The 19,410-nt window shown below is 33.3% G+C and overlaps 1 protein-coding gene and 1 long non-coding RNA gene across 3 annotated transcripts in view; one reads left to right on the forward strand and one right to left on the reverse strand.

The window, feature by feature from the left end:
* The window catches only part of ADK (adenosine kinase), a 430,089-nt gene that overhangs the window by 261,901 nt on the left and 148,778 nt on the right, over positions 1-19,410 (reverse strand). The gene's annotated exons all lie outside the window — the stretch shown is intronic.
* Positions 1-19,410, forward strand: part of LOC129145054 (uncharacterized) — a 70,666-nt gene that overhangs the window by 18,807 nt on the left and 32,449 nt on the right. Inside the window, exon 2 of the long non-coding RNA XR_008550082.1 lies at positions 8,620-8,664. This is a non-coding gene — a long non-coding RNA (uncharacterized LOC129145054). The remainder of the gene's footprint in view (positions 1-8,619; positions 8,665-19,410) is intronic.

Genomic DNA, 19,410 nt, shown 5'->3' on the forward strand with positions numbered 1-19,410 from the left:
ACTTACTCTGCTTTTACTCTGGTTTCTTTTTCTTTTTTTATTTTGAAGATTTATTTACGTGTATAAGAACTGGGGTACAGGTCAGAGGTGCGGGGGGTGAGACGATTCACCAGACAGAGTGGGGAACAGAACGGGCAGATGTACTGATATACACTGCTGAGGGGAGCAGTGGGCAAACCAGAGAGCTTTGCTGAGCCATGTGGGTTAGCTCCCTGGCCAGGGATCAAACTCGTGCTGCAGTGGCTGCAGATAGCTTCATTGTGCCAAGACTTAACACCTTGCACCACCACGGGGGCCCCTAGTTTGGTTTCTTTCAGCATGATATACAGTTTCAAATACTATGACTCGGAATATCAATAAGAAACCAGTCAATATCTACAAACTGTGCACTTTAAAAATTTTTTCATAATTAAACATGTCAAATAGTTCAGCTGAACTTCAGAACATTTGCCTATATTTATGAATACATCTGTAGAGATGTAATGAGTATTTCTTGATGTCTTGATGGTAGTTTAATTAAAAAAGAATGTTTTTGTCTTTCTCTTGTCACCCAACATAGGATATAAAGAATTCCTAGCTCTGTTTCTTATCTCTTACTATGAAATATATATAATGCAAACATACATGTGCGCGCGCACACACACACACACACACTTGGAGTAACTGAGTGTTGAGAAGTTTTTAATATAAAATTACATTCATAAAGAAGTAATCCATGTGCATTTGTATAAGCTATTTTCTAGATTTTCAAAACAGGATGAACCATATATATAATTTGAAATAAAAGTTTGTATTAGACACTGGTAATGTTAAATCAACTACTCTATATTACAATTTTAGTTTCCTTTAAATGTTTCATAAGATTAATTTATATTACAAATTACTCCTCAAAATACAGGATTAATAATATACAAATATCACATTAATATTGTCACTTGAAATCAATATTTATGGACAGGAGGCAACTATATAGCAAATATAGAGATATACTCTACATTGCAATTGTCCTAATTATGTGATATACTTTTTAAACTTTTAAATTATAAGTAGTGAATTAAGTCCAGCTTTTAAATTTTTATTAGAAGTCTAACTACTGAAAAAAATGTTAAATTAAAAAATTCTAGGAGTATTTCTATTCTGTGACAATTATGAAGTAGATTCCTTTAAAGAATAATTTTTTTTTATTTAAGGTCAGTCCATTTTTGTTTTTCAATATATTCTGAAATATGTATGTATATACACAAACTTTATTCCTATAAATAGAATTTCACCTCTAGATATTTCAGTCAGGCTATTACTTTTTTTTTTAAAGATTTATTTACTTATGCATACAAGAACTGGGGTACAGGCCAGAGGTGGGGGGCATGAGAGGATTCACCAGAGACAGAGTAGGGAACAGAACAGGCAGATTGACTGAAATACAGCGCTGAGGGGAGCAGTGGGCCAGACAGGTGAGATCTGCTGTGTCATGTGGGTAGCTCCCTGGCCAGGGATAGACTAGTGCTGCAGAGGCTATGGATAGCTTCACAGTGCTGTGCTTAACCCCTTGAGCCACCAGGGAGGCCCCATTAGGCTATCGCATTTTAAGTTTAACATATGGGTATAGGAAGAAAAACATTCAGACTGCTCATGGGTCATAGTTCATAAATACGCAAATGTGATATAAAATATTGTGATTAGCAGCATACTTTCATACACTATAGACCATTACTAATCTGATCATTACTTACTGTGCAGCTCTATACTTCTATAAAACAGTGTTAAATAAGAAACCATTAATGGTCTAATATTTAACCCTATCTACAATTTAAAAATTAGTCAGCCAGGGGCCTGGGCCTCCCCTGGTGGCGCAGTGGTTGAGCGCTGGGCTGCGAAGCTGCCCGCAGCCTCTGCAGTGCTGGTTGAATCCCCGCCGCTGGTGAGGGTCCCACATGGCTCGCTGCTCCCCTCAGCAGTGTACTTCGTCAGTCTGCTGTTCTGTTACCCTCTCTGGCTCTGGTGAATTCTCTCACCCTCCCGCGCTTCTGACTGTACCCAGTGCTTGTATAAATAAATAAATAAATAAATAAATAAATAAATAAATAAATAAATAAATAAATCTTTTAAAAAAAAATTAGTCAGCCAGTGTCTGCCTATCTATCTCTTCCTACACACACAAACACACCACAAGACCTAAAGGTCAGTTAAAGACAATTTATGACTTGTGCAGTGTAGAGCATCACAGCAGAGTAATGCCAAAATTAAAAAATTCTGATCTATGTAGTTTCTGCTCTATTGCAGAGTTGTCCTTACTCTAGTATACAAACAAATCTCTTGTAGGGAGGGGACGGTGAAGTCTTTTACTTTTAATTCCTTGGGATGATTCCTCTTTTTCAGATATTTCAAGCTGTAGTCTGTGATACACTAGTGAATGTTAACCATAATTGGTTACAACCATATGTTTATATCTAATAAAACAAAAAAAATAATAATCATATCAGTAGCTATACTACTGAGGAATTTCTCCTTAAACAAAAATTAATTCTGTAAATGTCCTTGCTTAGAGAATTTGCAATGTACAAGAACATGAGAAATCTATGAACTCTCTCTCTCAAAACTCAGTTTCCCATCCATACATGGGGGTAATAAGAGATATGTTAAAGTTATATGGGAGTAATATAAGGTGCAGATATGAGGTGCTTAATAAAGTGACTAGCACATAGAATTAACTATTTGAGATAGGAATAGTTGGAATATGTTCATACTGAATACAAGTGCTCTTGATTCAGTTATTACAAAATGAAAAAGTAGAAAAACCCTACTATGTATCCATTAAAAAATATAAATCATCCTAGATGTTATAAAATAATCCAAAGATATCTATTATACAAATAAAATTAAGACTATTCCTCTGTACTAACTTAGACTCTTTATCAGTTATTTCAAGCTGTAGTCTGTGATCCACTAGTGTATGTTAACTATAATTGGTTACAACCATATATTTATATCTAACAGAACAGAATAAAGAAAAAAGGTGAAACATTTCAGATACACATACATGCATCCTGAGAAGAAAATTTAATTTATTAGTATAGACTGGCAGATTTATGCATTTATATATATAAGATAAAAAAAAAGTATCACTATAATCAAGAATTGAGAATGTATATATTGTACCTAATGTTCACCAAACAAATAAATGCTTAAGAAAATTAACATGTTTTTAAACTGAGGAAACCTATTTATAAAATAATGAAAATTTAAAAATATATGGACCAACTATAAATTTCAGCTGAAGATAAAAGGAATTAACTAAATCATTAACACAAAAAAATTTATATGGTCCCAAGAAAGGGCTAACTATCTTTTTTTTAAGATTATTTATTGATTTGTTTTTTTCTTTGCATAGAAAAATGGGGGTGTAGGCCAGTGATAAAGGGTAGTGAGAGGATTCACCAGAAACAGAGTGGGGAGCAGAGCAGGCAGATTTACTGAAATACACTGCTAAGGGGAACAGTGAGACAGGAGAGGTCAGCTGTGCCATATGTAGCCGAGCCACCTGGCTGGGAATCTAACTCAGGCTATAGCGGAGGGCCATCACGTAGATAGTGGTGAGACAACCCCTAGGCCACCAGGGAGCCCCAGGGCAAAATATCTTAATGAAAAAATTAGACAACATTAAAAAGTGTTCCAAAGATGGTTTTCTGCTGTTTCTGAAAATTCTATCTATATTTTTCTCAACTCATCTTACTCATACCCTACATAGCAATAAAGTCATGTAAAACAACCAATATCCCAAAGGGGCTTATCATAAAACAAAATTAAGAGTCCATACACATTATACCATTAATCTCTGATTACATCAGGCTAAGCATAAACTTTATTATTCTTAATGTTTTTCTTCTATCCTTTTAGGTGATTTCATTATTCCTCTGGATGACAGAGTTTTTAATAAGTCAAACTAAAAAATACATTCTAAATAATTCTAAGAAGTAAAGTGATTCAAAAACAACTATGTTAATTAATGGGTGGGTTTACTTTAGTCAAGTAAAGTTGGATTTGAACACAGTCTTACTTACCACAATATTCTAGTCATGTAAGCTTGGACAAATACAAACTCTCAAGATAGCATATAAAATTAGAAAAAAATTGGCTACAGTATAGCCAAATGCACAGAGTTAAAGAAAACTTTTTAATGAAGCCTTAGTGATTTACCTAAGTTTTCTGATTGGACTCAGTCATTGCATTATAAATGTATAAGATTTAAATAATCATAATCAAACACACATGAAGCAGTGAGGGAAAAGTCAAAAGCAATAAGATATCTAACAACTTAAATTTAATTTAAGTGCTAATAGATCTTTCCCTTTGAATCTGATGTGGGTTTTTTATCCCTTTGAACCTGATAGGGGTTTTTTATTTAGATATAAATCCATCGAACTGAAAATGGGGAGATGCCATGACATTTTGCAGTTACAATGGCTACTAGGGTTCAGATTAAAGTACTCATTTAATAGATAAAGAAATTTAACAACTTGGCCAAATTCACACAGCTACCTGATAGCACAGCAAGGAATAGACCTTATATATGATGATTTCCCATTATAATTAATCTGTCACTTGCTATGACTGTTTCTATTATCTAGGGAGTCTGTTTATAAAGGAATTGTGTAAGGGTCACAGAGATGAAACTTTTCCAGCAAAAATAATTCACAGACACAGGAATATTTCTGTATGAATCAGGATTTGCTATATTGATAAGAACATAAAATTACTGTTTTGCTTCTGACAAGAACTTACTCCAGATGCTCAAGAGAATGATGGGTTCATTTTGTCTTATTCCCATATGAAACTTCTGCTCAACATAGCCAAAGCCGGCCATATACCAATTGGTTGAATACATATTTAGAAATGCAATTTTTAACTTTCAAGTGAACTCTATTCACAAAATTAAAAAAAAAATCTAAAAACAAGATTGCTCTTCTTATATATATCTTGAAATCTTCAAAACCTTACATTTGAATGCCAACTTTAAGAGATTCTTTTCTTAGAAAAAAAATATAAGAAACAAACTCAAGTCAGACAGAACAGAAAGTAAAAATTAGTGAAAATTTAGACTAGCTATAATTAATTACAAGTTAATTAATTAATTACATTGAATGAGGCCCACCCATGGTATAATTATACCCTATTATAATTATGAAGTACTTAACAATATCACAATATTTTAAAGTATAAATCTAAATGGCAATAAATTCAATATAAAGTTTAATCAAAGAAAAGTCTGATGACATAAATTTAACTAAAAATTAAGACTATATTTAATATTTCTCTTGCTAGAAAATAACCTTATAAAATGTGTTATACCCATTATATCAATAAGATTAAAATATATTGTGGGACTGCAAATCATTGTTTTTCACTGTTTTCATGATATATGCCATGGATGAAAATAACACGGATGGAACCAGAGGGAATTATGCTAAGCAAAATAAGTCAGAAGAAGAAAGACAAACATTGGATGGTACTACATATATATAGAATATAGAGAAACCAAACAAAGGGTCAGATAAAGCAAAACTATAAAATTTTTTTCAAAGAATTTAAAGATCTAAATAAAACCCAAAATATCCTGAGTATGGAATAGAAGGTTTAACACTGCTCATATGGCAGAACTACCCATAAGGATTCCTACCAAAATCCCAACTTTAGTCTTTGTAGAAAATGATAAGTTGACTCTGAAATTCAAATGGAATTGCAATGGTCCCAGAATAGGTTTGGGTAATAAAAAAAGAGTAGTTTCTTTTTGAGGCAATGAAAAATGGTCTGAAGATGACACTGATGGTAAATACACACATATATGAATATACCAAAAAGCACAGATTACATTTAAATGGATGAATTGTATGGTATGTGAACTACATCTTAATTAAGCTATTTTTTTTAAAAAAAGATTTATTTATTTATGTATATAAGAGCTGGGGTGCAGGCCAGAGATGCAATGGGTGAAAGGATTCATCAGAGACAGAGTGGGGAGCAGAACAGGCAGATCTACTGAAATACACTGCTGAGGGGAGCAGTGGGCGAGACAGGAGAGGTCTGCTGCACTATGTGGGTCACCGCCCTGGGTGGGGATCGAACTGCTGTTGCAGTAGCTGTAGATAGTCTGGTAGTGCTACTTCTTAACCCCTTGCACCACCATGGAGGCCCTAAGTTATTTTTTTTTTTTCATTAAGCAGAATGAGAACAAAGTTAAAGAAAAGTTTAATTTCCTGTAAAGGTGAGAAGCTACGAAAAAGTACCAAGAGAGGTGACATTTGTGCTAAATATAAGTTTTAGCACAAGTTTTATTACTATGCTATAAGTCTTTAAAAATTTGAGAAAAGACAGGTAGAAACAATTAAGCATAATAACATAAACCTGAGCAAACTGATCTTGTGCTACAGTATATCTCTGTACTAAGAAAGCTCAAAAGTGAACAATTGTCTATTTTCCAATTAATTAGTTAAATAAATACACAAAACTTCAGTAAGTTATTTCTTGCTGGGCCTCCCTGGTGGTGCAAGGGATTAAGATGCAACTTATGAAGCTGTCCACAGCCACTACAGCATGAGTTCAATCCTCCAGCCAGCCAGGGAGCAATCCACATGGCGAAGCAAACCTCTCCTGTCTTGCCCACTGCTCCCCTCAGTAGTGTATTTCAGTCAACCTTCCTGTTCTGTTCCCCACTCTGTCTCTGAATCTTCTCAAACCCCCCCGCCCACATCTCTGGCCTATGCCCCATTTCTTGTATGCATAAATAAATAAATCTTAAAAAAAAGTTATTTCCTGCTATGGAGAATAACCATGAGGGACAACTCATGGTGAATTCTGGATTAAGGAAATCTAGACATATAGAACATTTTGAAGAAAACACAAAAAGAGCACAAAAGAAAATAAATGAACAAGCAAAAAAGAGACAGCAAGAAGCAATTAATTATTACAAAAATATTTTCTATATATACAATACAGTATGGCAAGTACAAAAAATCTTGGGAAAGGCACATAACGAAACTTTAATATGAAAGAAACAAATCCAAGATATCAATTTGAATATACTTATTGCAGTATTCTGTCATGAAGGAGAAAAATACCTATGGGTAGAAAACTTTTAAATTGGATGTAACAAGGCTATAACATAAGAAAATAAACAAAAATATTTATCAATCAGGGGAGTCATAAAATTTCTCTCTAAATTTCTGACATAAATGATGATACGTCTAATGAATAAAGCTAACCTTATAGTCATTAAGAAATTTTTTTTTATAAAGCCAAACCAATAACATGCCCTAAAATCTGGTTGTAAAACTCAGGTTCTGGGGGGAAGTGGGAGAAAACAACAAAGTGGGGAGAGAGCACAGTGGACTATGGTGAAGGTCTATCCATGATTCAGTGGCGAGTGCAATGTGGTACCAACACCTGAAGGGGGAGATTCTACATTTCTAAATCACAACATTGTAAATCAATGTTATGCCAATTGAAAAAAAAAAAGAAAAACATTTCTTAGTGAAGAATTTTGTGTGTGTTTAAAAGTATTTAAAAGACAATGTGTAATGATCTACATAGACTATCCTGGTATAATTATATTTGGCAAATGGTCAATAGTTATTGATTTAATAAATCACTCCCACAAGTTTTAATTATTCAAAACTAAGTACTAAAAATTTGTAATAAATAACATATTATAAAAATGATTGAACTGTAAGATACATTGAGTGGAAAACAAAACTCTCACAAACAGCAATTTCTCAGTTTTTTACTACATCAATTGCTAGTTTTATATATGTTCTTATGTAATTTCCATTTCTATTTGTATTTATTTCTTGGTATCTAGTCTGACTCCCTGACTGTCAATCTATGCACCCAGATAACATGTATACATGTGCACAGTGAAACTATATGGCCTAGATTTTCCAGAACAGTCCAGAATTCTTCATCAAAGCAAACACTACAATAGTCCCTGTCTCACAAAAAGTCTATATACTTATAGTTTTGAATAGTAACATTCAGAACTCCCAAACTAGGAACCAGAATATATTATTTGAAACGTGGTTTGAAAAATACCTTAAGAATGAAAAGTCACTAGATATAGAATTGAAAACTGTTGTACTCAATTTCTATATGGTAGTACAGAGAAGTAACTCTGTTTTTCTCAAATTACATAAACAAGGAAAAATACAGATAAATGATAAAACATTTCCTTACATTTTAAACCAATATCCTATGCCTTTTCCCTCCCCTAATACTTATCAAAAAACACTATTTTCATGGTCAATATAGTTGAATCCTAAAATCATGCTAAAGCATAAGAATCAATATGCATTTTTAAAATCAAACTAAAGACAATTTATAGTAATAAAATATATTAATATCAGTTCAAGTGGCTTAAAATTCCCTCATATGTAGCAGAAAAATGACCCTTCCAAATGGAAAGGAATTGCATCAACTGGTTTAAAAATAACAATGAAATAAAGAGCAGAACAGACAAGACTACTCTTGGCCTCTGGCTTCCTTCAATAAAGAAGTATTATAAAAGGAAGTTAGCCAGCATTGATATAGTAAAGAAACCTCCACTTTAATAAATCATTTTTTTTTTTTCAGGAAAAGGAAAAGTCTGCAAAATCTGTGAAAGTGATTTATCTTCAGGTGAGTAAAATGAACAGCAATTGATCTTGTACCTAGGGAGTGATTCCTCTTCCACCAGTTACAAATATATCTCTGTTAAATATCACTAGAATAGGTTAGGCAGTCTCATGTTTTGAATAATTTATTTGTGCATTTAAGATGAAGAATGTATTCTGAAGTTTTATACCAAATACCAACATTTCTATTATAAGATACTTGAGTGGCACCAAATACAGATCAGAAGAAAGTGCAGTGTCAGAGACTTCCAGGAGAAGCAATGCTGTAGCTGAAATTATGAAATGGGTTCAGATTCATAAAATGAAGGAAAAGAATGTTACAGGCAGTAGAGATTGTATGTTTAAACCATTGAGATGACTGACCATCAAATGTTTCAATTTACAGCATATAATTTTAAGAAATCATGAGTGTCTCCTACTTTATCCAATAAAGTAGATCATTCTGAAAATAAAGCTATTTATATTTCATGTTTGCAATCCTGAAATGCTGCAAAGAGATTAATAGACAAAGGAAAATTAGTTTATAAAATTATTTTTCATGCAGTTTCATAGTCTTTTAAACCCTTTCTTAGAAAGGACCTTTAACATTAAACATCATGATTGACTACTGTGAAATGTAGCAGTCTTACAAGGTTTATAAAATTACTCATGAGCTAGATTATATTCAGAAAAACATTTCTTAGAATTCATAAAATATCTAAAACCTCTTGGTTATTTTTTATTGTTTTGTAAACTTATCTTTTTTTCCAACAATATTTATTGAGGTAAATGTACATATCCTGGTGTTCATCAAATTTATGCTTAGCTAAATGCAAATCAAAACCATGATGAATATCAACTCACAATTGTTAGAATGGCTGTTATTAAAAAGTCAAGAAACAAATGGTTTCGGCGAGAATGTGGAGAAAAGGGAATCCTTGCACATTGTTGATGGTAATATAAACTGGTGCAAATACTATGAAAAACAGTATAGAAATTTCTCAAAATCATTAAGAATAAAAATATCATATGATCAACTATCCCACTTCTGGAAATTTATGTGAAAAATAAGAAAATATTAATTCAAAATGATATATGCATCCCTTCTGTTCATTGCAGCAACTAAGTTCATAATAGCCAGAACATGGAAACAATCTAAGTGCCTGTCAACAGATGAGTGGATAAAGAAGAATTGGTTATACAGTCATGCATCATTTAATGATGTCTCAAAGATGGACTGCATATACCACAGTGGTCCCAACAGGCTACATAATAGAGCCTAGGTATCCCACCTAGGTTTATGCAATTATACTCTATGACGTTCTCACCATGATAAGATCACCGAAAGAGGTATTTCTCAAAACACATTGCCATTGTCAAGTGACCCAAGGATATATACACAATGTTATAAGAGGAGAAGAAATCTTGCCATTTGCAACAACACGGATGAAATTTAGGAGGATGATGCTAAATGGAATAAGTCAGATGGAGAAAGACAAATACTGTATTATTTCACTCAGGTGGAAGATAAGAAAACATAGCAAAGGAATAAATAAACAAAAATAAACCCTTAGTTTCTAATATCAGAATAGTGGTTACAAGAGAAGAAGGATTGGAGGTGAGTAAAATGGATAGAGGGGTACACTGTATGGTGCTGGATGGAAACTAGACTTTTGGCCAGGATCACAATGCAGCATGTATAGATGTTGAAACATAAAGCTATATAGCTGAAACTTAAAAAAAAAAAAAACTAAACAGAAACAAGCTCTTATTATGAGAGCAAGCTAGTGGTTAATAGAGGGGAAGTGGTATGGACAAATCAAATCTGCTAAAAAGGGGCAACTGTATGGTGGTGAATAGAAACTAGACTTTTGGTGGGGATGATAATGTAGCATATACAGTAGCTGAAGTATTACATTGTATACCTGAAACTTACATAATGTTACAAACCAATGTTATTAAATAAAGTTTTCTCTAAAAATGCATATAATGAAATTATTGTCTCATGATGCCTGAATCCATTTGGATATAAAATGCAAAGATATGAACAATTAAGACTTACTCAATAACCAAGTACTAATTTTAGATTCACAATAAGCTACACAAAGAGTCCAGTAGGTTCCCATGTTACCTTGCCCCAGCTTCCCACAATGATAAGATATCCATAGTCCATTACCAAAGTCAGGAAGTTGACATTGGTACTGTGCTAAACTACAAACCCTATTTGGATAGTAGTTTTTACAGACAGTCTTTTTTATATGTGTCTGTGAGTCTATGAAATCTTAGCTGTATCGATTCATGCAAAAACTATCACAATCAAGATACAGAACTGTTCCAACACTACCAAGAAGTCCCTTTTGCATAATTCCTCTATAGTCACACTATCATATTTCTAATTTGCACATCTGAAAATGTTTTATATGCTTATTTGCCATTTTATATATGCTTTTATCATTTAACATTTTAAAACACATGCTCTGAGTAGTAGACATACAATATCTCCAAGTATGCAGTTAGCAATATGCACTTTTAGACAAATAAATAATATATCAGGGATAAAAATACAGAAAGATAATGAAGCCAAATGAATAATAAAAAGCACAGCAAGCATCAGCATAGAAAACAGAATATAATTTATTTAGAAAATATCAATGTATGGATGATCTGATTAAAGCAATTTATTATGATAACCCAGGAAAGGCACTTAAAAGTCATAGGACATGTAGCACATGCTGTCAGTATCCCTCCCACATCCTTTAGATCTAATCATTTTCCCTTGTTCCAGAGCACTTTCAACATGCCTGAGGGACTTTCCCCCGAACTGGTGAAAGTTGCTATGCCCGCCTGAGTACTAGGCAGGTGCACAGTCCTTTAGATTGCACTCCACAACTAATAACAGGAAACACTCTTATACTTCCACGAAGTTAATTCTGAAAATGAGTGATTCAAAATTTTCCTAAAGTATAAAGTTCCAGCAACTTATCATAGTTGCTGGATTAATTCTTTAACAGCTGCACTGTCTTCCCAGAATCACATCCTGCCACCCTTGCCAGAGTTATTGACATTTGCCAAAAAGGCTATTCATTCTAAAATTCTTGTCCTAGGGTCTGCTACTACAAAACTATCTAAATTAAACCACAAACAACAAACTAAGACTCCTTAAGAGTAAAAGTATCTCTTTAAAAAGTAGTGACAATTGATAAGATGTACATACCTTTTTTTCCACCTACTTATTTTCTTCACTTATTAACTACTATTTCAAAACTCTCTTCAATTGGAAATTAGCAGCACTTTCCTCTGCATATTGAAAACAATTTCTAGCAGATCATTGCATCAAAATTCAACAGTGAAAAATTATAGATGTCCATCAAGGGTTATTATAAAGCTTCAGTAATCAGGACGGCATATTAGAGAATCACTAGACATTGATCAATGAAATAAAATATAAAAAACAGAAATACAAACATATAATTGATATTTTAAAAAATTAGAGACAATTAAAGGGTTTAAAAAGATTTCAGGAATGGGTAGTGGTTAAAACAACTGGATCTTTGTATGCCAGAATGGGGAGTAGGTGGAAGACCTTTGTTCCATGTTTTACCCTACATACACAAAAATTAACTCAAATGATCACAGACCTATATGTAAGTAGTAAAATTATAAAATTTTTAGCAGAAAAATATTCTGACCCTGAACTAGGCAGAGTTCTTAGGTATCACACAGAAATATAATCAATAAAAAGCACACTAGCAAAATGAAGATACTGTTAAGAACATGAAAAGATGAGAAAATATCTGTAAATTATCTATCTGATCAAAGATTTATATTCAGAATATATAAAGAATTCTCAAAAATCAGTAAGAAAAAAGAAACAAAAACATTTTTAAGGGGGCAAAGATTTGTATAGAATGTCTCCACAGAAGATACAAGATAGCAAAAAAACGAAACCAAAACAAAAACATCATTAAGAAAGTATAAATTCAAGTAAAGACATACTAATCTGGCCCTAATATAATAGATAAATAACAAAAACCTAACAATATCAAACACTAGAAAGATATGGAGCCACAAAATCTCTTGCACACTGCTAGTGGGAATGTATAATGGTATATAGCAAACAGTTTGTCAGTTTCTTAAGAAATTAAATATACACTTACCATGTGACCCAGAAATCCCACTTCTAAAGAAATTAAAATGTATGTTAACAAAAAAGACGTACTATACAAAAGCAGCATTTATTTGTAATTCCCAAAATTGAAAATGTTATCAAACCAGGACTCCAGAGAACTAGGAAAGGAATTGTTAAGGCGGTTAGTTGCCTGAATGATTTACTCCCAACAAGGAAATTAAAATGCTTGACTGATTTACTTTAAACTGATTTACTTTAAAGTGTCTCAACTTATCTTGCTAACCAAATTCAAGGTGCTGCTGCTTTTATCAGACTGCTCAAGCAAGGAAGACCAATAGCATGTACAGTCCCAACCCTAAGTGACCAGAAGTAGCCAAAATCCCATTAGCATACTAAAATCTCTGCCCAGGCAGGAGATAAATCACCATTTTTTAGGACATATGACAAAACATGTTCTGCCTGCACAGATGTTCCAGTGTCACCTGGCATGCAAGAATCTTTTTTTTTTATTTTTATTTCAGAGATCTATCAGCCAGCTTCCTTACTTGTCACAAGAATAAAATTGTTTTTTCTTTGACAAACTTGGGGTCTGATCGATTGGCTAAAAACTAGCAAGCGACAAACTTCTTCCACTCAGTAACTTGACCAATCTGAACATTCTTCTGTTGGGGATAGATATAAAAGCTACAGTAGTGAGTATGATAAAATACTGCTTGGCCATAAAAGAAACAATCTGCTGATATACAACAAAATGGATGAATCTCAGATATATTTATGCCAAATTAAGGAAGTCAGATCTATAGGTATGTACACTGTATGGTTCAATGATTATATGTCAGGAACACAGGTGAGCTGGAGAAAACAGAGCTGACAGGTTTTGGAGTAGTCAATTAAGACAAGAAAAAAAAATGAAAGTAATGGTCAAGTAGTTAGTTACTCATTGTGATACTGTAAGAAAGAATCTAAATTAGAGAAAGTGTCAGCTCCCCACTATTGCATTTTTCTCTCAAGAAACAGCACAGAGAACAAGGGACAGGTATATCTGAACAAATGTGGGGATTGTTTCACTGCCAATGGAGCCCCCAACAAATGGCTCCAACAGTTTTATAACCCTGGGTTGGGGGGGAATGTAGGGGAATGAAACCTAGGAATGGAAAAGTACTAACTTTTAGTCAAGAAAGGTGTCTTCAAAGTTTACACATTAAGAAGGTCTTTACAAAGGCAACTAAGGCAGACCTCTCTGAAAGTGCCACAAGAAAAGGCTTGCTTGGGTGACAAATGCAGTTACATGTATGAGTCCAGTTGGCCAGAGTGGCTGAGTCCTTGACTGTAACACCCTTCAGACACTGCAATGAATTGGCTGTGCACTGAGCCTGCAATGAACTGGCTGTGCACTGAGCCACTTTCCCAAAGCCTACCAGGTAGAATCTTTGTAAATGCCTATGACTGGATGTGAAAAAGCAGACATAGATAGGTTTTTGGTCAGGAGCTGTATTCCTTCATATGAAACATTTAAGGTAAAACTATTGAGAGAGATAACTATGAGATACAAGATTTGATTTTTACCACTGTTTAACAGCTAACAAAAAGTCTGTTATTAATTCATGGATGAGTGCAGAATACATGAGACTCCTGGGTCAAAGTCAAAGGACTTTATTACTCATGCAAGGTACAAGTACATAATCATATTTGTACCAGTTCCCCTCCCATGTCCTTGGAAGCGACATGACGTGGTTCAGATAGCTGCTATGTGTGCAGTGGATCTTGCAATGGCAGGTGAGGTATATAAAGCGTGGGGAATCTACCAATTTCATAGCGAACAGTAACTAAGTCTACTCTGTCTGGGGAGAGTCGGTTACTTTATGCTTTAAGTTCACCAGCTGTATAAATAATGCTGAGAAATGTCCCAGGAAAAAGAGCAGCCAGAGCCTTAAAGTCTTGGCACACCACTGAAGGAGTATAGTCTGTGCCAAAAAAAACAGAGCAGCAATTGCTAGGAATGGAGGTGGGGTAAAGGTTGACTGTGAAGGGACACCAGGGAAGTTTTGGGGTGGTAGACCTATTCTACATCTTGTTCTTGGTAGTGGTTCCAAGACTACATGTGTCATAACTTGAAACTATACATTTAAAAGCTAAATTTTACTGTATGTAAATAATACCTAAATATCTTAAATGGAAAATATACTAAAATAGTAAATCTTGGAAAAACGAAATAGAAAAGATACTTAGGACTGGGGTAATAACCCCTGTGGTCTGGTCTGCATAACTATTCTTTTAGTTGCCAACTACTTAACATTGTTTGTAGTATTTTTTTAAGTTAATTAATTAATTACACTTTTAGTTATATTTAAACCATGTATTCAAACATTATATTAAGACTCACAGTTTCTAAATCTCTTGGTTTTTACAAATTTTGAGAAAGAAAACAATCTAAATTTGTAAAACATGATAAAATAAAATTAATATAGTTTACTATATGCCCTTTCAGCTTTCTAAATTAAGATATTTAAAATACAGTAACATTTGGCAAGCATTCCTTCATCTTCCCTAACCTCAATATTAAGTGACAAACAGAATAAATTTTTCAAAATCATTAAATTGCCATTGTTCATGGTTCTCTTATTGACCAGTGATCTACACATTCATTTTCGTTTAAGAAGGTTTTTAATAGAATGTAACATCTGTTTTATGTTACATGGGAGACAGCAAAATTCTTTCTCTCTGACTGTATTATTAATGCTCATGCCTTTGTGGAAGTTATTCTCTTCATTCTCATCCCCACACCAGCTCACTAAAGTGCAACATACCCCCGATGTAATCCATTTTCCTTCTAACTGTATAATACTGTAGATACCATAACTTTAATGTGACATGATAGTATTTCTTTTTTAAACCACAAATGCATTTCTATTCTCAATCACAAATTTAAATTTCCTGTATATTCCCAGCCCAACAGGCATTTTTCTTTAAAAACAGTTGAATCAAAATATGTTTCAATTTTTTGATTTGTCATCTCATTTTTTATGGCCCTCTCTCCAACTAACTGAGAATGAATAAATGAAAAGGTACATGTTTCTTTTTATCCTTTTACTATTAAATCAACTAAAGACTAAGAAACATTGCAAACTACTTTGTTTTTTTTAAGAGTGATATAAATAAGTTCATGCCATGTGTAAAATTATTTAAAATAATATGTGTGCCTTCAATTCAAGACAAATACCTTTATCAAGGCATTCTTCCGGTGTTCAACTCTAGAATTATATAAACAAAAATGTTTCTGCTTATTTTTATAAGTTCTCGAATTTTGACATATATTCCTCATTCTGTTTCTGAGATTTACAAAGATTTGAAACCATCTTACATTCCATTGATTAAAGTGAACATAAAATAGTATGCCAGATAGAGTTATTATTGTATTTCTATTACCGTGAGAGTTTCTTGTTGTGCATTATTTTGTTCATTATGAATGGATTCTGACAAAATTAAGACAAACCACATGACTACTTATGATTCCCAATTAGCTCTTCAGTTCATTTCCCTTACCTAACTCTAAGAAAACTACATATGGTTTAAACCACTGGTATTTTTACTTTCTGCCAATTCATAAACTGTGCTTTTTTTTGTGTTAAAAACAGTCCCATGAATAATTATAATAGTCTCCAAAGAGACCAGATGGTAATAAACTCTAGAGCGGGTCTGGAAGCTAACCATAAATTTACCTTTTCATACTCTCACCATCATAATACAGTTCTTTGTGCTATGCCATTAAAAAAAAATACTGGTGATAGAAAAAATAAGAGTAGACTGTACTTAAACAAAAAGATAAACAGTCACATTAAGGTATTTCATAACTACATATAACCCTCATTTAATATTGTTATCATCAACAATTTTTGAAAGCATCAGCTTTAGATACAATATGACATTAACATTACATACAACATTACACAGTAAAATTAAAGAAAAACTCAAGAAACATAATCTTAAAAAAAAGAAACATAATCTTGCTAATAGCAGCAAATGATCTGAAGTTAAATAAATAGAAATATAATCTTATGTTATAAGGACTTCCCAGTGATTTTTGTTATTCTTCTGGAAAACATTATTAAATTATACTGGTCTCATATTTTGATAGAAGTAAAATGATTGTGTAATCATTTATCACTATTTAAGAGCACTATGATTGTGAGAAATAAAAATCAAAAGTACTTTTCTAAACTAGAATCATGATTCAAAACTTTCAGAATATATTGTGGTAAATAAAATTAAACTTTAGGCATTTGCCTGAAAAACAAATGTGAAAAGCAAAAGTCACCAAGATGGTAATTTTGTATCTTTTAATTAAAGCTACAAAGGATAGCTTAATGGAAAATAGTAGCTATGATTTCTGTATTCATTGTTTTATAGCAATCTGTATTTTTCTGAGATTAACTATTTTTATAACTCAAAACAATGAATATGCAAAATGAGAGAATACAGAGGAAAAAGGGGGAAATAAAAACAAGGGGCAAAGTAAGTCCAAACAGTAACAAAAATATAAATGGGCACAGAAGACTGCAGAAAACAGAGATAAAAACAATAGCCAAAAGTTATAAACATAAATTTTCTAGTACTGAACCATCCCTGCATTCCCAGAATTAATCCTGCTTTCCCAGTTTGGTTATTGACTATTAATAATGTGATACTGATTCTCTTTCCAAATAGTTTATTTGCGATTTGAACAATACTCACAAACAGTAGTAAATTAAAAACTTGTTTTAGCTTTACACTCACTTATTTCTTTATTTCTCTGCTATCTTTGTTGGGTTATGGTATCAATGTGAGATCACCTAGAAAAGAATATAGATTTTTTTTCTTACATGCTGTCAAATAGTTTAGGATTATGTAGGAATTACTTGCTTCTCATAGCTACAGTGTATTTTCTCAGTCAAGACACCTAGTATTCTTACTTTTGTGGACAGAAAGCTTTTATTATTATTATATATCTTTGGCCCTTTCTCCTTAGCCCCCACCTGAGAAACCTCACTTCAGTTTTTAATGTCTGCTAGCTTTTGTAAGTATTTTAATTTGTTGAATTGCTAGTTATATAAATGTCCAATATCTGTTTTTGTCATTCTGACTTGCTACACTACACATAATTCCTGGAACGCCCACCATTTTGCTGTAAAGGGCATTTTGTCTTTGTTTATGGTGGAATAGTATTTCATAATGTGGATATACCATATTTTCTTGATCTAATCTTTCATCAATGGGCATCTAGATTGCTTCCATGTCCTATGGAATGAGGCCAAGGATCACACTACTACATAATGGATTGTAAATGCTTTAATGGGAAGAATCCAGGATTGAGAGTACAATGACATAGGGTTGTGTAAGCTAATTCTTCATTTCATCTTACTAACTGCTGTGTATACATGCACACATATTTGTCTCTAGGACTATATCCAGAGTCCAAAACTAGTGAAGAGGTACCTCAGCCTACTCTACCTATGCAATTATTTCAAATATGTCAAATGGGCACTTATTTCAGTTTCTAAATCAATGTGAATACATTCTCATAATAAAAAAAAATGAAGGGGCCTCCCTGGTGGTGCAGGGATTAAATATGGTGCTATCAAGCTATTGCCAGCCACTGCAACACAAGTTCGATCCCTGGCCAGGGAGTAACCCACATGGCAAAGCAGACCTCTCCTGTCTCGCCAGCTGCTCCCCTTAGCAGTGTATTTCAGTAGATCTGCCTGTTCTGCTCTCCACTCCCTCTGGTGAATCCTCTGACCTGCTGCACCTCTGGCTTATACCCCAGTTCTTGTATGCATAAATAAATGAATCTTTAAAAACAAACAATGAAATGAGATTTCACTGGTAAAGGGGTAAAAATTAGGAAATGCTATAATAATCATGTAAAATGCTTACATCTTATAAATTTTTAATATAAATAGCACAAAATGTGTTAAGTAAAATTCAAAACTTTCATTGAACTCTCAAAAGTTAAGCTAATATGTTCATTGTTCTGCATAACAAATGGAATCATGACATTATTTTCTTAAGTATGATGGATCTCTTATAAGTGCATGGATAAAAGAAAAAACAAAAATCTTGAATGCCCACTCATAAAAAGGTATCATCAGAGTCCCTAATCTTACTTTATCTTATCTATTAATAAAGTGATAACTCATAATTATATTCCACTATACAAGTGAGTCTATTAAATCAATGATAGGTACATAAAAAACAGTATGTAGGCCTCCCTGGTGGCACAAGGGGTTAAGCACTGCACTTTGAAGCAATCCGCAGCTTCTGCAGGACGAGTTTGATCCCAGGGAGAAACCCATGTGGCAAGGCAGACCTCTCCTGTCTCGCCCACTGCTCCCCTCAGCAGTGTGTTTCAGTCAATCTGCCTGTTCTGTTGCCCACTCTGTCTCTGGTGGATCCTTTCACCAACTCCCCACCCCCGCATCTCTGGCCTGTGGTGCCAGCTCTTGTATGCATAAATAAATAAATCTTTAAAAAAAAAAAACAATATGTATGGCACCAAATTTTAGGGTACCATTGAATTATTTTTTAAAAGATTTTATTCATTTTTTTTTATACAAGAACCAGGGTACAGGCCAGATGCACAGGAGGGTGAGAGGATTCACCAGA

This window comes from Talpa occidentalis, unplaced genomic scaffold (assembly GCF_014898055.3).
Source record: "Talpa occidentalis isolate TD23 unplaced genomic scaffold, MPIMG_talOcc4v2.1 talOcc4.8, whole genome shotgun sequence".
NCBI classification, from domain to species: domain Eukaryota; kingdom Metazoa; phylum Chordata; class Mammalia; order Eulipotyphla; family Talpidae; genus Talpa; species Talpa occidentalis.